The sequence below is a fragment of the Alosa alosa genome, chromosome 4 (genome assembly GCF_017589495.1).
Source record: "Alosa alosa isolate M-15738 ecotype Scorff River chromosome 4, AALO_Geno_1.1, whole genome shotgun sequence".
Classification (NCBI taxonomy): Eukaryota; Metazoa; Chordata; class Actinopteri; order Clupeiformes; family Clupeidae; genus Alosa; species Alosa alosa.
Window position 1 is genome coordinate 35,723,934 of NC_063192.1, and position 20,931 is coordinate 35,744,864.

At 40.4% G+C, this 20,931-nt stretch overlaps 1 protein-coding gene and 1 long non-coding RNA gene across 4 annotated transcripts in view; both read right to left on the bottom strand.

Annotated features, from left to right (window-relative positions):
- slco4a1 (solute carrier organic anion transporter family, member 4A1) overlaps window positions 1–13,532 on the bottom strand; it is a 55,385-nt gene extending 41,853 nt beyond the window's left edge. For 2 of the 3 annotated variants that reach the window (XM_048241757.1, XM_048241754.1), the window contains exon 1: window positions 13,369–13,532. The gene's annotated coding sequence lies outside the window, so the exon portion shown is untranslated. Of the gene's footprint in view, window positions 1–13,100; window positions 13,222–13,368 lie in introns of those variants that run through there. The other variant, XM_048241755.1, reaches the window with a different exon arrangement.
- A 1,718-nt stretch (window positions 13,533–15,250) lies between these two features.
- Window positions 15,251–20,468, bottom strand: LOC125293697. Its single transcript, XR_007193398.1, has 6 exons — window positions 19,589–20,468; window positions 19,392–19,451; window positions 18,997–19,205; window positions 18,721–18,871; window positions 15,808–15,887; window positions 15,251–15,705 (listed from the first exon to the last, which is right to left on the bottom strand). It is a non-coding gene; the product is annotated as an uncharacterized LOC125293697 (long non-coding RNA).
- Window positions 20,469–20,931: the final 463 nt, after the last annotated feature.

The following is a 20,931-nucleotide window of genomic DNA, read 5'->3' on the forward strand; positions in this document are numbered from 1 at the left end:
TTTTGGAAAATATTTCATTTTGAATATGATGCCAACAGCATGTCTCAAATGTTGGGACAGGGGCATTTCTTTTTTTTTTCTGGATTCTTTGAATATTTTCATGCTGTTATCTACTGTAGATGAAATCCCCAAATGATTTGTAATTTCATGAAAACATTATTTTTATTTCATTATTTGGCCACCCAAAATGTTAACCTTTACCTTCACTTCTGAGAGGCTCGAATGCTTTTTTTAAAAAATGTTTATACCCAATCATGGTGCCAGTTAACCTAATTAGTTGTGAAATGTTTCTCCTTTTGTCGTTTATTACACAACTTTTCTAGCCTTTTGTTGCCCCCGTCTCAACTTTTTGAGATGTGTTGCTGGCATAAAATTCAAAATGTGCTTATTTTCCATGAAAGTTGAAAGACATTTATGTTTATGTCCATTTATGTCCTTTTTGCAGCAACCTTTTAGGAATTGGGGTTGTAGTCTACTTCATAACTGAAATACTTGTTAAAATATCTGTTATATACTCTGTTCTCAAGCTTTTACACCAGCCATGTTAAACTTATTTGAACTACTTTTCAAACTGACCCTGTCCTGCTATGGTGTAGGAGGGTCCCACCAATCAATGTCTGTGTGTCCTATGCCTATGGAATAGTCACCCTTTTCCCCAATTTGAAGGATAAGGCTTCACCAACTGGTTATGTGAGTATTTCCTAATTTAGTCTAATTTGGTCATGTATAGAGAAGCCTTGTTTTGAGGTCCTGATACAGACATCAGCTTCGATGGATTTTAATATTGACCGTGCCTCTTGCTGTGTTCTTGTCTGACAGGAACATTACTACGATCCTCACAGTGGCCAAGGTTACCTGGTCTACAGATTGAAAACGGTTCAGCGCAATACTACAAGTGACTTTAAGAGGAGCTCCAAGTCTGCTGATCAACATGGCCCTAAGACCCTGCGTGAGACATCAACATCTGAGCAGCTGTCAGGTGATGAATGCAGAGAAGCAATGTCCGTGATGAAGCATTCAGCAGACCAAACAGTTGTTAAAGAGAAAATGAAGCCAACCTTCAAACACCGTCAGAGTATGCTACACGATCCAGACCAGTCTTCAGTCATCCTAGATCACTTTCCCCGATTCCTGGATACACCAGGCTTGGTAAGAATAGAGACTAGCTTGATGTACCAATTATTAAATGTGTTGTGTACCATGTTTTGACATGGTTTCTGTTTGTGTTAGATTAACCAAGACTTCACAATGCTATTTGGAGAAGACATCTCAGGCAAGTTTATTGCAAAATGGCCAATGTTCTACAAACCTAGGATTATCACTGTCAGCGAAGGCCTTCGCCCTGGTACTCATGTGGATGACCTTCTGTCTGCTCAAGAGGAAAAAAGGGACACACCACAGATGCATATCCCTCTTTGCGTGCAGTAACTCAGTCTGACACGCCTAGTTTAGCACAACTCATTGAGGTGGGCAGATGCAACAAGCCTACAGTATAACTCAAAAGTGACAAAAGAACTCCAACATTTTCCCATTTGTATGTAAACATCAATGTAAAATGAGATGCAGTGTTTTCTAAGCATACATCCTCGGAACTATGTTCTAATTCAGGCGAAGCACTACTAGTTGGGCAGAGTGATTTGCATGCAGCACCTAAAAAGCACAGTGTTCCTTCTGAAAATCCCAAGTAGCAGTGCTTTGCCTGAATGAGAATGTAGTTCCAAGCATGCACATGCTTAGAATATAGCTGTCATTTCACATTTAAATTTCTACACATTGTGATTATTGGTCACATTATTCAAATAGGACGATGTTGGCGTTGGCAATGAATTATGCTAATCTAGGCTAACCGCATCAGACTGAGTTACTGCACGCACAGTGACGAGAAGGGTATGCATCATCATATCTAACTTTGGGGGATAACATTTAAAATATTGGCATGTTTATTGGCAAAAAAAAATGCGTCTTAGCAAAGGATGGGTGAACATGGGATATTTCATCTTGTTTAATCAATCATTGAATATATTTTATGGTTGTAGTCTGGTGACCAAATGGTTGAAGTATATTGTTTACATAAAATAATGCTCTTAAAATGATTTGGTGATATTTTATTCACTGCTGTGGTGACACTGTAATCAAGGAGGCCAAGATAATGAGGGAATTAATTATTTATATTATTATGTATGCACATTGCTCTTGGTTGAATAGATATTCAGTAGATCCCAAAAAAGCTCTGCCTTTAATGTGCCATGTCATCGAGGTGTTTACAAGGGCGTAGGTTTGGTCTCAGCTTTGGTGGGGACACATCCCCAACTCCTGTTGTCACAATACCAACATTAGTGTTTCAATACCAATACTAAGTGAAGAATCTCAATTTCGATACTTTTGCGATTTTTTTAAAACTTGATTTGGTTTGTGTGATATGTGAGATCATTCACATCAGTGGCAATCATAGAATTTGATTGTTCTGTTGTTGTGGTATAACATAATGACTGAGCTAGGCTTAAGGCTAACAACAGTAGAATGCAATAGGCACAGTGATGGCTCATGATGCAATACAAGGAACAATCATAGCCAGAATTTTGTTAAAAGCAGACCAAAGGTCAAAGTCTGGTCAATTGTGATAGAAATGCTGTAACTTTAGGCTTAGGCCTACTCATTAAAATTAACAGAGAGCCCACTACCTGTATATTGCAACCCAAAACTTAGACATGTCAAGATTTCTGAAACATGTAATATGTATTTCAAATACAAAATAGTATTTTGTAATTTTTATTTTATTGGGTTGAAGGAAATGGCTCTGTATTTTGTATCAAAATACTTTATTGGTGTGTATTTTTGTATTTTAAAAATACTGCAAAATACTATCTGAAAAACACTAAAAAAAGTAGATACTACTTGATGAATAATTGGTAATTAGGCAACAATGGTTAATGTGAGATGGCTAATGTGAGAACAGCTGTGTTCAACGACATTCACAGCTTTTCAGTGACGGCCTTTGCTGAAGCATCAGCTCTGGTCTGAAGTATAAGTATAAATACTCTTTTGATCCCGTGAGGGAAATTTGGTCTCTGCATTTATCCCAATCTGTGAATTAGTGAAACACACTCAGTGAACACACAGTGAGGTACCCACTAATCACGGTGCAGTGAGCTGCCTGCAACAACAGCGGCGCTCAGGGAGCAGTGAGGGGTTAGGTGCCTTGCTCAAGGGCACTTTAGCCGTGCCTACTGGTCAGGGAGCAGTGAGGGGTGCCTTGCTCAAGGGCACTTTAGCCGTGCCTACTGGTCAGGGAGCAGTGAGGGGTGCCTTGCTCAAGGGCACTTTAGCCGTGCCTACTGGTCAGGGAGCAGTGAGGGGTTAGGTGCCTTGCTCAAGGGAACTTTAGCCGTGCCTACTGGTCAGGGAGCAGTGAGGGGTTAGGTGCCTACTGGTCCAAAGGGGAGCGTGCCTTGCTCAAAGGGGAGCAGTGAGGGGTGAGGTGCCTTGCTCAGGGGCTGCAGTGAGGGGGTTAGGTGCCTACTGCAGTGAGGGGTTAGGTGCCAAGGGGGCAACAAGGGGGAGCAGTGAGGGGTGAGGTGCCTTGCTCAAGGGGAGCAGTGAGGGGTGGGGTGCCTTGGCTACTGGTCAGGAGCAGTGAGGGGTTAGGTGCCTCAAGAGCAGTGAGGGGTGAGGTGCCTACTGGTCAGGGAGCAGTGAGGGGTGAGGTGCCTTGCTCAAGGGGAGCAGTGAGGGGTGAGGTGCCTTGCTCAAGGGGAGCAGTGAGGGGTGAGGTGCCTTGCTCAAGGGGAGCAGTGAGGGGTGAGGTGCCTTGCTCAAGGGGAGCAGTGAGGGGTTAGGTGCCTTGCTCAAGGGGAGCAGTGAGGGGTTAGGTGCCTTGCTCAAGGGGAGCAGTGAGGGGTTAGGAGCTCAAGGACACTTCACTTCACTGCACTTCAGCCGTGCCTACTGATCGGGGTTTGAACCGGCAACCCTCCAGTCACAAGTCCGAAGCGCTAACCAGTAGGCCACGGCTGCCCTGAAGCACTGAAGTGAATGCATGAAAGTAAAGATGAGCAAGGTTACCTGTGCAAGTTCACATAAGGACACCGACAAAGGCGACAATGTCCTTTTGTATCCAAGCCAATTAACAGAAAAAATGTCAGATATCTCAATGAACTACAATGACATCAATAGATGGTAATGTGTTGAGTGTGTTTGAATTCCCTTCCTTGTAGCATCCTTTTATGCATTGCACAGTGGGGAGAAGTTCACCTTGTTTAATTAAATAACAATTATTCCTTATTAGCTGCATACTTGAGGTTGGAGATATTAGATAATTTTGATTAGGACTAGTCCTTAGCGTCCCACCCTAAATCTACGCCCATGGGTGTTTAGATGCCTATCCAGCTAAAGGAAGGTAGAGAATTGTTTTTTTCTGCCTCTTTGGTGCAAACAAACACAAATTACTGTTCCTAATTTCCCCTCCAACACTCTTAGGTGGGGACGAGCATGGTGACATTCCTGGACAGAGTTGGATCAGCACAGCCCTTCCTCCTCTGTGTTGGAGAAAAGAAGAGTAGTATCCAGAAGTGTTACGTCATCCTCGATCAGAAGGCCATTCCCTGCGTGGCGCAGACAGCTGTGGCTGCCTTCGACGAACTGTTTAAGGCCCACTTCGTCTTTGCTGTATCCTACGATGAGGCCTTGTGCAACTTCTACACCTTCATTCAGACTACTGTATATGGGATTGACGTCGGCACTACAAAAGATAGTCCACGGGTCAAGGAAATCCGGGCAAAAGTTGCTCATATTGAGGTTTGCAAATGTTCACCTGTTACATTTGCAAGGTAACAGCACAAAAGTTGCTCATATTGAGGTTTGCAAATGTTCACCTGTTGCATTTGCAAGGTAACAGCACAAAAGTTGCTTTTTTTTTGCCCCCAACATTTGAAGTCTGGTCTGCTTTGTATCCAGGACGTACATTGCGTTTGAAATGTGCCGAGACTGGGTGTTTTTCTGTTTTTTACACGTATTGTGGATTGAAGAAACATTTATTGAGAGTACATGGAGACTGTAGCTTCAAGTTCTGTTGACCCTCCTATGTTTATTAAGATTATAAATATCATTATCAAAGATTTTCACTTGAAAATGACAAAAGAATGTATATTGTGCCCTACTGCAGTTTTGTCTGATGTGCCTTGAATTGTAAAATGATTTAATACAAAGGTCATTTTTTCAAAAATTTCTGCCATTTGTCTTTTATTTCAGTTAGTGGGGTATTGGGGAATTTGACACCAGATAGATAGATAGATAGATAGATAGATAGATAGATAGATAGATACAGTAGATAGATAGATAGATAGATAGATACAGTAGATATATAGATAGATAGATAGATAGATAGATACTTTATTGATCCCCAGGGGAAATTCAAGAAATACCAATAACACCAGCTAGTGTTATTGGTATTTACACCTAGTAGTGTTAACTATTAGTAATTTTTAACACTTGAGTTTTGTTGTATTCACACTACACTGGTGTTGGTGTTGAAGAAAGCAGTGTTCTTTTTAAACATTTTATCTTAACACTAACACCAGTGTAGTGTGAATTCAACACCATAGTATAGTATTGAGTTTTAACAATATACAGTGTTGATTCAACAAAAAATGGGTGTTGACATTCTAACACTTTCAAAAATGTTAATTTAACACTAGAGAGAGTGGATGCATATAGACACTTTGCTGGTGTTAAAATTAACACTGTGGGTTTTAATTTTAAACTTTAAACTTGCTATGCACCTGCCACGACGTGCCACCAATCACTGATCAAGATAAATGAACTAGATTAGAGAGTGCAGACTGATTACAGTAAACAGGCAAGGCTCACACCCTGTTGTGTAAACTCATTAGCCTGTCCTGTCCTGCACATACTGTCAAAGTGCGTCTGGGCTTATTGTCAGCCCACTCCCACACATGAGTAGCCTACATATGTGCATACTGTATACCAAATCCAAAGCTGTAATGTTGTTCTTTTTTAAATCACACTTTTGGTGATATTTGCTGTTCATTTCTGTACAGTGAGATTTGATGCCCAGTCAGTTGTTCCAGTCTGATCTAGGAACAGCAGACTGCCGCTCTGACCTAATAACCACTTTCCACTCGACTGGCTCTTAAGGGGACAAACATTACCCCTGGGGAACAGTGGGGAGGGGCAGGGAAGGCTGCTCATTTCATGCATCGACCACACACACACACACACACACACATGCATTACACATGGAAATATGACAGTGTCCTCTGAAAATCTATACCGCAATTTAGTGTACTATATAGGCTTTAGTGTGTTATACCCAAGGCTTTGAACTGGTTCACGGAACAAAAACGGAAACCATAAACTTTTGATGTTTTGCTAGGAACAGAAACAAAACCAGAAACTTTAATATTTTTCATGTTCCAGAACATAACTGTTTATCTAAAATAATGGTAACCGGTTAATAGCATTATTTTTTTCGTTCTTTGACAACATTTCTGTGCAATATGACTTGGTGAGGTTCACTTCCGATCGGGAGAAAAGTAATAGAGAAGCTTGCCGCCAGCTGTACAGGCAGAATCTTTTTTCATTTCCCTCTGGGCCCTGACAAGGTTTTGGGCATACAGTAATGCTTCTGTATTGCTGTGTGGTTTTGTATTGTTTGATGACATAAGAGAAACAAATGCACTGATTGGGCCCTGACTAGGTTTGGTCAATTGAAGATCTCAATGACAGCTATGCAGCCTGCCTATTTGTCATTTGCACATTAAGCTATGCAAGAAGTATAACGGATGTGTCCAGTTGTTTCCCAATAAACAACATGGCAAAAATGTTCCTTGTCTTAATTCACGTATAATATTGAAAAAAAAAATGTAGGCATGTCAGAATTTCTGTTATGCTGCTTACATAATGTAGCCTATATGCTTTTTTAATGTTTGATGACAGAATAGAGACTTTATGTGACTAACAACACAGTTTTAAAGTCCTAATGATCAGCCTACTTATTTGTATGTCCCGCAGCTGACATGGAACGTTATTAACGGGTTCAGGAACTTTATTTTTTTTGTTCTAACTGGTTCAGGAATGTCAATTTTAGGGTTGAAAAAACGTAAACGTTAAAATACCGTTTCTGTTCGGAATGAGCCAATTGGGGAAACATGCTGGTTCAAAGCCCTGGTTATACCACACAGTTTAGTGTACTAGGCCTTAGTTTGTTATACCACACAGTTTAGTGTACTATATAGGCTTTAGTGTGTTATACTGTACAGTTTAGTGTACTAGGCGTTAGTGTGTTATACTGCAGTTTAGCGTACTAGGCTTTAGTGTGTTATACCACAGAGTTTAGTATACTATATAGGCTTTAGTGTGTTATACTGCACAGCTTAGTGTATTTAGGCTTTAGTGTGTTACACTGCACAGCTTAGTGTACTATAGGCTTTAGTGTGTTATACTGCACAGCTTAGTGTACTATAGGCTTTAGTGTGTTATACTGCACAGCTTAGTGTACTATAGGCTTTAGTGTGTTATACTGCACAGCTTAGTGTACTATAGGCTTTAGTGTGTTATACCACAGAGTTTAGTGTACTTAGGCTTTAGTGTGTTATACTGCACAGTTTAGTGTACTTAGGCTTTAGTGTGTTATACTGCACAGTTATCCTGACTCAGACGTCTTTGATCATCAGGTCACTGAACAAGTCTGAGCTTCTGTTCAGCATTCACACACTCAAGAAACCTGAAGACTGCCAGTGACCATGGACACATACTCACTCACACACGCACGCACGCACGCACGCACTTATGGGCAATATCCTCTCCAACCACTCCTTTGGTGAGTAGATAGGGTCAGGGTCGTACGTATAATAGGAAGCACAATAAAAGGTCAGCTCATTTAGTATAAGAGGTATTCTAAATACTTAATAAAGCCTCCAGGTAGGAATCCAGTAAACGCCCAAGTCCAACAAAGGCAGTTCAGTCGGAATGAGAAATCGTGTCAGATAGAGAAACAAAATGGTCAGGCCAAACCAAATAAAACCAAAGCTCTCCAACGAGAGTGTAACAGGTTACCAAATACACTAAAATAGCATCAGTCAAAAGGCTGATAGTCCTGCAATTTCGGACACATGCACACACACACACACACACACACACACACACAACCACGCACACACACACACACACAGACACACACAAGCTCAGTGCCCTAGTTCTTCCGTCTTGCCTTCTCTGACGAGGTCCTGTTGGACGGCACGTGAAACCAAACGGAAGAGATGACCCAGTGAAAGAGACAATCATCTGTAAGGATGCCAGGTCTGCCTCCCTCAAGAGCCAATCATCTGTAAGGATGCCAGGTCTGCCTGCCTCAAGAGCCAATCATCTGTGAGGATGCCAGGACTGCCTGCCTCAGGGGTGTGTGTTGGGGGTCGCAAAAGGTCACCGAGGCGTCACCGAGGCGGGAGCGCAATTAAAAGTGCGCGTCTCATGACCTCAATATTCAGGCCGTTCCATCACTGACCCACCCCCATCGCTCCACACTACATATCTGCAACAATGCACATGCATGCAAAGTGATATGTCTGCACACGACTGACATGTCTGCCCCTGAGATCGGCTTATACTTAACCCTATTACATACAGTATGTGTTGATTAAACACTTATACTTAACCCTATTACATACAGTATGTGTTGATTAAACACTTATACTTAACCCAATTACATACAGTATGTGTTGATTAAACACTTGATCCACAAGTTTGTCATATGCAGGTGGACATTTACAAAACACACATTTAATCATCAATAACATGATTATCATCAGCGTACATCTGATCATGATGAAATCTGCTTATGAAAAATAGGAACTTCTCTCAGTTGCATAGTTGCTCAGTAGCCCCTCATCTCCTTAACACAGTTGCTCAGTTCATCTCCTTAACACAGTTGCTCAGTAGCCCCTCAGCTCCTTAACACAGTTGCTCAGTAGCCCCTCATGTCCTTATCAGTGTACAAGGGTGAGAGAGGCCTCACTGCTGAGGAAGTTTGTACACTAAGAGCAAGTGGACAGTCATAGCTGACATATGATGTACACACGCACACACACACACACACACACAGACATGCACACGCACACAAACACACACATGCAAACACCACATCTGCAGTGCATGGGTGTCCCAGGATTATCCCATGATCAGGTGGTTCACATAAGAAAAACTACTGCAGTTGATCATTAGGCTTATGGAGCACACTTTGACCCTGTTTACATTTGTTTTTTAAATGTGTTTTGGGTGATCCAAAGTGGTCAGTTCTAAACACAAGTGCAAACAATCACCAAGATGCACTGTGATCCGATCCATAGTGTTTCCACTTGGCGAGGTGATCTGAGACACATTTGACCACATATCTTCTGTAGTGTAAACACTATGTGTGCATTTGTGTATGTGTTGTATATGTACATATCTTCTGTAGTGTAAACACTATGTGTTCATATGTGTATGTGTTGTATACGTACATATCTGTTGTAGTGTAAACACTATGTGTTAATATATTTATTTGTGTATGTGTTGTACGTACATACAGTATCTTTTGAAGTGTAAACACTGTGTTCATATGTATATGTGTTGTATACGTACATTTCTTCTGTAGTGTAAACACTATGTGTTCATATGTATATGTGTTGTATGTGTTGTATACGTACATATCTGTTGTAGTGTAAACACTATGTGTTCATATGTATATGTGTTGTATACGTACATATCTTTTGTAGTGTAAACACTATGTGTTCATATATTTATATGTGTATGTGTTGTATGTGTTGTATACGTACATATCTTCTGTAGTGTAAACACTATGTGTTCATATGTGTATGTGTTGTATACGTACATATCTGTTGTAGTGTAAACACTATGTGTTCATATGTGTATGTGTTGTATACGTACATATCTGTTGTAGTGTAAACACTATGTGTTCATATGTGTATGTGTTGTATGTGTTGTATACGTACATATCTTTTGTAGTGTAAACACTATGTGTTCATATGTATATGTGTTGTATACGTACATATCTTCTGTAGTGTAAACACTATGTGTTCATATGTGTATGTGTTGTATGTGTTGTATACGTACATATCTGTTGTAGTGTAAACACTATGTGTTCATATGTGTATGTGTTGTATGTGTTGTATACGTACATATCTTTTGTAGTGTAAACACTATGTGTTCATATATTTATATGTGTATGTGTTGTATGTGTTGTATACGTACATATCTTTTGTAGTGTTAACACTATGTGTTCATATGTGTATGTGTTGTATGTGTTGTATACGTACATATCTTTTGTAGTGTTAACACTAATTTGTTCTGATGCCTCCGTGACAATGGGAGTTGATGAATGTAATGATGGCAATAGCAGATTCTAAACACAGGTACACAGGTAACACCGTGATGAGTCTCAGCAGATCACCCAAGAGACATTCTAAAAACAAATGTAAACAGGGCCTTTGTTTTCATTGACAACAGCTGTAAATTAAACAAACATTTTGTTGGTACGCCCTACAAGCTGCAGTTCTTCAAGTGTTCATCTTCCATTAGGTCATGATTTCTAGCCCTAGCAAACTCTAGCCTATTTCCCCACTATAACCCTTACTAGTCCAAAGTGCATTTTGCAATGTAGTTCCTTCTCTGAAATGCTGTATCTGAAATGCACCACTCCTCAGGCCCACTGTGAGCATGCTCAGACCCACTCACACATGTACAGACTCCAATATGAAAAGAAAGAGTGCAAGCACCATCCATTCAGAGGAAGGATAGACCTATGTTAAACTGGTCAGCTGCAGCTCCATTCACAGGAAGGATAGACCTACAGTATGTTAGACTGCTCAGCTCCATTCAGAAGAAGGATATGTTCAGCTGGGCAGCTCCAGTTTAAGGGTGTGGATGTTATAGATGTGGATGTTATAGATGTGGATGTGGATGTTAAAGATGTGGATGTTATGGATGTGGATGTGATGGATGTGGATGTTAAGGATGTGATGGATGTTACACTGGGCTTCCACAGACATGTGAGAGTGACACAGCAGCAGCAGCAGCAGTCTTGGGTCCACCAGCTGCAGAGAGGACTGAGGCCTGATGCACACTCTCCTCCACCCATACAGCAGAGAGGCCTGATGCACACTCTCCTCCACCCAGACAGCAGAGAGGCCTGAGGCACACTCTCCTCCACCCAGACAGCAGAAATGGCTGTCACTTAATGTCACAAGCCCACACCATAACCCTCCTACCTAACCACTATTAGCAGCAACCTCCCAGCTATACTGAATATAACCAAAGCGAGAATTATGGAAAATCAGAAAAAAAAAGAAAAAAAAACTAGAAACCATGACCTCTGAACTATCTATGAACACGTTGGCATTTGGGCATTATGTTGTGTGGCATCTGAGAGGGATCAGGGAGTGAAGCCTCCATCTGAACCAGCTGTAGGACGGCTGATAATATCCGGCTCTCCACTGTCCGCGCACAGAGGGCTTTTCTCTAAGCAGAAACAGAAGCTGATTCAGGGACAAGGGATCTACTTAAAGGATGGCCACAACCGGCCGCCAGGGACAGCCCAGAGACTTCACAACAGCCCTGTGAAAACAGGGTTAGCACAGAATGAAAAGTGATTTGCTGATTTCACTCTACTTTGACCAACTGGCACAGTCCATATATTGCTGTTAATTTGTATGGGATATGGCAGCGTGCGTCCTCCACTCACAACATCAAAGCCTGCCCTGACCTCAAATGTGCCTATAGGATAACCTTATGTCCCAACCAGATGGAACACACCACTAAGGGGTGTGTGTGTGTGTGGGGGGGGGTGCTCATGAGGGAAAGTGATCTCACCAGGAGAACACCAACGATGCCTCATAGTCTGGGGGATTAGGGGTCATTGCAGCTTTTAGTGTCGATCTTTGCGTTAGTGTTGATCTTTGTGTTAGTGTTCATATGGGAGGTTAAGGGCAGGGTAAGAGATGCTTTACTCAGAACAAGCACAACAAGAGATTACTGTGCATCATACATGAATGAGTCACATGCTCCTCACTCAACACATCACTCAGCTGCTCTGGGAGGAAGTGAGCCAATAGCCTTGCTGCCCGCATCTTGCACACAGCTTGCCTGCTTGTGCCATCACTGGGCTACTTGTCATAGCAACAGTTTGCTTGTCTGGAAATTCATCCTAAAAGGTTGTTCTCTGTCTCCGTCTGACTCTGTCATCCTCATGCAAAACATTCAGATTGTAAAACTCAGAATATAGCCTCTCACGTTGAATAACCTATTCCTATCGTTAATCAAGAGTGAAAGTTACTCCAGATGTTAATATGAGGTTTTTTAGGATTCTTGGAATTTGTTACCTGAAATGAAAACCTCTTGGAGGTCGACTGAATCCACATGAGCTCCAGTTAGCATGAGAATCAACACCTTACACTAAAATGTTCAGTAGGCTTAGAATGCAGCATCAATGTAGCACCATGCGAGCCACTCCTAGACCTCCTAGGCTACTGATGTGGGCTACGTAAGGCTTAGTCCTCCTATTTTATAAAACCACATCAACATCAAATCACCGATTTCAGAGGAAACTGCCACTGTCCTTCAGATGAATAGTTGTCCACCTCCACATAAAACTGCCATTGGAATCTCGTGTCAGGTATCCCCCTACCCCAAACAGTCATGAATTGACACACCCTGATGCTAGCTATTTTCATTAAGTGCGCAAGGCATTTTTTCCCAAACATTTTACAATAACAAATGATGCATCTATAATAACATAAGGCATCTAAACGACACTAAACTGACGGACATTTAACACGATAATATCAATATGTAGTGCTATATGTCGGTTTTTTCTTAACATGCTAATACCATTAGTGTGCTTAATGCGGAATAGCTTTATTTGACTGATAATAGCGACCCACGTGCCTACTCGTCGCGGATTAGGCTACGATAGAGACAATGCGAGCGTGCATGATGTGGGTAGTCTAGCCTACTGAGTATCCTGTTGAAACCGACGGAAATCAGCATGGTGACGACTGAAGGCAAGAAAACACACCGGCATTACTTACCCAAACGAGGACGGAATAAACGGAAATGTAACGTTACGACAGGTGTTATTGCCTAGGTAACGTTAGGACTAGGCAATACATCCTAGCCTACATCAGCTTATCAGGACCGCCTCGTCGCTACACTTGACAGCAATGATGATCCGGATGCTGGTCGGCGCATCGCGCTGGTGGATCTCACAGGCATGTGCATGACAATAGCCTCATATAGACTTACAGCAAATAGTCTACCCCATAAATAAGAAACAACAGTTGAGGCAGAAATACTCACTTGTCTATGTCCTTTCTTCTAAATGTGCCTGAGGAGTACGAAAGCGGAGACAACAATACAATGGTCTGTAATCTTCTGCCTTGTTAGCTGTTTATCCCATCACCGCCAAAAGCTTAGACTATTTCATACTGTCTACGCTGGGGGTGGTAATAGCCCGCTCATATTGGTGGTGATGCGAGGGACTAAGCGCTGCTCAACATAGAACCGCCCTCCCATGGCGCTATGGTCTTTAGCCAATTGAGTGTCATCCTGTCATTGCACAAGGTTTCGTGCGGTAGCCCTTACTAAAAAACCGCCTTTGAACTGTTGCTCAGAGACTTTACAGGGGCTTCCCTGAAGAAAGAATACATTGGATGTGTGGTAGCCTACAGTAGCCTATAGCTTTTAGCATACTTACTGGCGAAATCTGGAAGAGCAAACAGCTTTATTGTCTCCATACAGCCTGCATAGTAGGCTGTGTTAAGTCTACGTATTCTTCACTTGATTCCCCTCATGTCCTCCCAGAGCTGAACATACATTTCTCCATATCCTGTTTGCACGAACAGGTGTTTGAGTTTGAGACTGTTCCCATGAGCACTAAGAGGCTGTTCCCATGAGCATATGTCTAGTAGGCGTATGACCTTCTTCACCTCAGCACACTCATCCAAAAACCAAGCAGCTCCCACATTGTATTGAATTGGTTTCAATCTTTGGACGCCTTGACTCCACATTATTTCCCAGAATTCGGGTCTGTCCACAGGGTGTAATTCTATTAAAAACGCATTCAATCTGATGTTTAGCACCACTAATTAGTAAACAAAAACAAGCCAAGACTTTTTAATGGTTGCTTACTCATGATTTTCACATACTTAATTGGTGTTTTCTGGTAGGCTACAATAATTGTATGTACTTTATTTCGCTTAATTTAATACCTGTCCCATGGTGTAGCCGTTACCAACACATTCATCATAAAAGCACTTTTTTTAATCAAAATTTTTTAGCTATGGTAACCTAATATCACAGAATACATGGGTGTCAAGCAGAAAGATTGATGCCTTCATGTCCAAAAAAAAAGAAATTCTACTCTATCCATCGTTTTCGGCATACACTTATTATCAGAGATGGGAAGTAACAAAGTACAAATTAATTTTTCAGATATTTTTACTTTACTTAGGGTAGAGTGGGGGAAAACGCCCCTATGGGGTAAAACGCCCCCCATCTGTTTTTCCCAAATTAACCACTAGTGGGAGTCAAAATACATTTCTACTGTTGCTATGCACTACGTTGACAACGGGGATATACACATTTCCACGGAGAAGCTGACACCAGCGACATATTTAACGAGAAGAGGATTACATGGTAAGTGCTATAATTTTCAGATATTAGTAAATAAGTGTTTAAGAGAATAATGTTATGCAGGATATCACACTGATGTATGATAGATGAATAGTGAAGTCTGTAGTTTGACAGCATATGTTATTTATAAGGAATATAATTATATTTTAAAAATTAAACAATTTTTTAAAAAGTCATAGCTTGTGGGGTAAAACGCCCCCCAGGGGGCATAGTTTCTCTCTATCATACACTCTTAAAACAAAAGGTTCTAAATGGAACCTTTAAGGGTTCTATAACTTGGTACATATATGGCACCCTCAAAAGGTTCCATATAGAACCATTTCAGAGGGTTCAATATAAAGAACCCTTAGGGGTTCTTTCATTTTTTATAAAAGGGTTCTAAATAGTAACTTTTAAGAGGTTCATTCATTCCCCCAAAACCTTTTATTACTTGTTGATCATATTTGAATGTTTAATCATAAATAATGATAATGGTTACTAGTGATCACTGATGAATATATTGTATAGTGATTATCAATAATATTTGTAAAATTGTTTAGGAAAGAGGGAGGCTTTTACTTTAAATGAAAATATACCCATTAACTTGTTACACAAACCTTTGTTTACATGCTGTAAGCCCTGTAATACTATGAAAGAGTTGTGCCTGGCTCTACACATAAAAACATGAACAGGAAGGCCACACACAGATTTAGAAATAATCAAGCAAATGTATTAAGTATATCATCAAATAAAAGGTAATATTAACGAAGACTAGCCAATTTCATTGTAAAGTCTCAAAACAGGAGTCGACACTCTTTTTTGACTTGGTATCTTGAACAAATAATGCTCTGTAAAAGCCAGTGTGTCCTTAATCTGCATGTGGTACTCCACACCAAAGATGTAATACACCTCCAGCAGGCATTGGAGGGCATCCATCTCTCCACTTGCTATTGTGATGCCATCCATCTTTATGGATGCTCTCCTGGCAACCCTGGAAGATGATGGTTGGAAACACAGTGGTTCCTAATGCAAATGAGAAATGTACAAGGGATCTCCTGTAAGAGTCTATGATGTGAATTGACAACATAAAGCAATGTTAATTGTAATGTTAAAAATATCAAATACCTCGTCTAAACAATACAGAAACTTGGCATCCTCCTTGAAAAGGGCAGGCAAAATTAGGACAGCAGCACTTTTTTGAAGGTCTGAAATTTCAAAAGAAACAAATAATGATTTCATTAAAACATAGTTTAATGATCTTATTATGACCGCCGCTAGCGAAGCGGTCATATAGGGATTGTCAAAGTTTTTTTTTTTTTTTTTTCCCGTCATCTACTTCCTGAATTTTTGGTCAACGATACCCAGGACACCGAACCACCGGGGCACATGAAATTTGGTGGGTATGTAGCCCCACTAGACTTTTACGGAAAAAATTCATTTCGTCACCGGGGGCCACCCGAACCGCAAAAAAAGCAGTTTTTCCTAAATAACTACCTGAACCGTGGCACTGAGGATGAAGAATCTTGTATGGTTATGTTGGTCTCAAGGGCCCACATCAACCTGGCCCATAATCACTCATTTGTGATTTGCACCCCCCCGGTAAAAATGAAAATGCAATATTATTCTGCTTTAATCGCCCCTATCTTCAGTTAAGATGTTCAGAACTGCACCAAATTTTTTATGTGTATGATTGACCTGGCATTCTCTGGGGGTATGCCAAGTTTCGTAGAATTTCATCCATGGGGGGTCTAAAAAAAATTAGATTATATATTAGATAATTATGTGTACATTTAGTGACTGTACACTCATTGGCCTGTAGATGGTGGTGCACACATATACACATGCACACACACACACAGGCACCCACATACTATCGGTATTAGAACGGCCGATACATAATTACAAATTCAGTAGGATTAAAAGAAAGCCAAAATAAATATTCATCATCATCATCATGGCTGCATTTCCAGTATTGGCGATAAGTAGTCGTTTGTCCACTAGATGGCGCATCGTTGCAGTGAGACGTCATTTTGTTGGAAGTTAAAAGTAGGTTGGAAAAACAATGGACGCTTCCTACAAGGACTGTAGTTTACCGCAAAGAACGTCTAATAAGGATAGGAGGATGTTAACATGAAATGTAATTCTTGAATTTCCCCCTGAGGATCAATAAAGTATCTATCTATCTATCTTTCTATCTATCTATCTATCTATCTAATTCCCATTTCTTCTTGAAGCCGAAATAAATCTGAGGATGTTTATCGGACATGCTTGGTTTTTACTGCAGGTACGTTAATCTTATAATATCAATAAGGACCTAGGTAATGTTACCGTTAGCGTTGGTTGAGTGATGGAGGCCAATTTGATTGATTGCATTTGTAGAAAACTATAAATGCGGTTATACCAAGCAAATTGATAGCAGCACTGTAATTGTATCTTTCGACTGTCATTTGTTGCACGTGCTACAAAAATCATTCTGTGCAATGGAAGATTTACCAACAATACACCGGTCTGATACAGTTTTGCCTATACATGCGTAAGACTGAGACGCCTGTTTATTTTGTTTTAAGTGCGTGCAGGGTGTCAGAGGGGAATCGATGTGCTTTGATTCCAGCTTGGTAGTTGTAGTCTGTGAAATTAAAAAGCATGTGTGTGTGAAGTATCCAAATAATGACACCTTCATTTCATTATGGCTGCTTTAGCAACACACCTTAAACTACTGTGTAGTGGGTCCCATTTAGAAGTGGCTACTTCATTCGCTTTCCTTGACTAATGGAGCTGCGTGAATTTTTTACAACTTTTTCGCCACAATATGGCAGTTTAAGTCCGCTTGATACTGTAAAGGCGTGAGCCATTGGTTTCAAAGGAGATTTTATTTGTGTAAGCCAGCATAGCCTATTGACAATTTATGTTGTAAATAGGCCTACCTTATAAGCCTACCTGTAGCTTAGGGAAGCTAACAGCTTTCTATTAGGATCTAGTTTGTTAGTTACAGTTTTGTCATAACTCCCTGATGCATTTTGCATTTAGAATAGCCAGAGCGTGGATATCTCAATCGGAAAATTAAACAATATCGGTGCCTATGGACTAGGCTGGGTGAACCCAGCCTGATCTGCCCAGCTATTTATTTTTTGATTTCTTAAAAGATTGAGCTTGGTCTGGTGAAAGTCAGACTAGCCATGGACCTCAGTTACACAATGCAAGGGAACATGAATCAGCCTATATTTGCACAAACAATAACGGACAACAGCTCTTCAACTTTGGCCCGTTAAAATGTGTATGAACAGTCTAGCGGCGCATTTCATCAAGGCCCATTTGGACATGTCAGTTATTTGCACCACTGGTTAGATGTAAAACAGCATTTCGTTTCAGACTACTGTTACTTAATTTGTGCATTAACAATAACGTTTCAGACTACTGTTACTTAATTTGTGCATTGACAATAAAAGTATCACATGAACTAAAGATGACTAAAATCTTATGTAGAAGAAGAAACATTCACAAAAAAATCCATCCATCCAAAATGACCTTTGTTTTTGATAGCTGTTGAAACGGCATGGAACTGACAGAGATGTTTTTGTTTATAAATAAATAAATAAATAAATAAATACCATTATGCTGATACCTTTTGCTTTTCCCAAATACAATGTAGCCTACAGGTAGGTGTAAGTGACCTTTCATCAATCCAGTTGCAATGGATGAACTGTGATGAACTGCCCTACTTGTGATTGTTTAGAGATTTTAAAGGTTTTATAACAATGCTACATCTTCTTTGGCTATTCTACAATCTATTCACCTTTTCAGCACCAGTAGGCTACTTTCTGTGCAGCCGCACACACACACTCAGGCATGCCAAACAAGCATACACAAAAGTTTCAAGAGTGGCGGATGGAGTAAAAGATGGAGACAAAGTGTGATTTCTTTTCGCGGAACGGATGTACAGGACTGAGCGGCGGTCATATTTTGTACCGCTATGCGGTACATCTAGTTATTATTAAATAATTGAAGGGTGCAAGGGAAAAGAAGAAGCTGGTGACTTACCATCTGTGTTAGTATCTCGTAGGCTTGACAGCCTCTCCCTCTGACTCCCACTGTCAGCCACTCTGATGACGTCAGGGGTCAATATACTGAGGGTGTTATGCAGGCTTAGCTCTAAGTCCAGTCCAAACCGCAACTTCATTTCATGATGCATCTACAAATGAACAAACAGAACAAAACAGAGAAAATTGTAGTTACCAATAAATGGTTATAGAACTTACTCCTGAACAGCACTGAACTCACATTATAGTAATACTACTATAAGACTGTGCTACTCACCAGCTCTGACACCCAAAGAAATGGGAACATATCATCACCTCCTCAGTTGGCTTTCCCATTTGCTCTACCCTCTTATAGACAGTTTGCCTCATCCTGTCCATTATATGACTAATATCTGGCTGACGACGGCACAACTAATTGTTTATGGCGTTTATATGCTCTTAAAAGCTGTGGTAGTCCTCCCCAACTGCTTCAAGGTCCAACATAATCTGAAAAAAAAAGACATGCAGAGAATGCAAAACTGAATTTACGTATGTGAGTGTGGGCAAAGTTTGCACAAATGTACGTATGTTCTCAAGCCAGATAGTCTTTCATTCAATCAGATATAAATAAATAATGTAGCCGGACCCAACTGCTGTATGATTCAACATTTCATTTACAAACATATTACAAACCTCTTGTGTTGGCTCATAATCAGAAGACATCTGGACCCCCACTCTGCACTTTTTTTCTCTCTGAAATTAGCAAAGCGAAATGTGTAATATTAAGATATCTGTACTGACAAACAGTGGCTACTGTGACTAGCTAGTATATAGATATACAGACAAGCAAACAAACGGACTAAAGACAAGCAAGAATGTAAAAATGGCACCTGATGTCCAGGTGGGTCCTCCAGAGGCACATGGTCCACAACTCTTTGTCTTTTGACACCAAACTTTCTCTTCATCTCCTGCACCGTCATCAAGTTTATCAAAGGAGACCTTTCCTTTTTAAAATTATTCCTAAGACACTCCAGCAGGGTCTCCTTTGAGTAAAGACATGAATTATGAGGCTCAGACAGAGTAGGCTAGTATAGGAATTCAATTTAGGAATAATGTTTTCCATAACAAAACGTTAAAAAATAAAATACATATCCAGATGAGCTGTGGTCGTTAAGAAATGGATATCTAGTGATCAGACACCACAGGACATCAGTGTATTTTTATGGTGTGGGTACCTGAAAGAACAATCATTGGAATTAGAATTTTCCTACTCATGGTTTTAGTAGCAAAAGAGATGCTGAGCGTTATTAAACAATAGGCAGAAAAAAATAACATGTGGTCCTAAAACACCTTCATGAAAAAAATCTCTTTACCAGGAGAAATTAATGAAGTATACTCACTGAACCAATGATGATTTGCATAACTTTCCCCCCTTAAAAAACAAGACTGTGTTTCATCAGAGGAAACAGTTGTTCAACCATCCCCTCTGTCAACCCCAGCAGTCTCCCCATTAATTAATGCTGTTCTGTTAATGCAAGTATGACAATAGACTTTCATTACATTAAATATAATGCAAACAATGCAGAAATCAGGAAGATGCTGATGAAGTAACTGTAGATGTTGCAAATATTTGGGAAGATAAAACTTTACATCACAAATTGGACACTTAAAGATAGTCAAAGGTAATGGATACTATCTTGCCGTCAATTAAATTGATGGACAGACATCTTCCACAGTCCAGGGCCCAGTTCCCCGAAAGCATCTTAAGCCTAAGAGCGTCGTAAAGTCCCTCTTACGAACATCTTAAGATTTGCCGACTGTTTCCCGAAACCATAAGTAGCTTAAAGGCGTCATTGAAAACACTAAATGAGATAACGAAAGTGCTCCAGAGTACTCGTTACGGCTAAGAGGCGTCTTAACAGTACTTCTCACTGAGGTCACCAACAGGACATACAGAGGAATTACAACTTAGAATACATAATCCAATTTACGTTCCCATTCTTTATTGTGTTTACCTGATGAATCAGATTTTAGCGTGCAAAACAGCCTACATTTAATGGTCATAATAATGTGATGAAAGCGGACAAAAATGCAATCAAGTTATGAAGCGAGGCGTTGCCAGAATAGTTTGACATTATCTTTACTAAGTGAATATTTTTATTAGGCCTATGAGGTAAAAAGCAGAGAAAGCAACATGTGGTGTAGTCTGTAGCCTACTGCATCAAAATCTAAG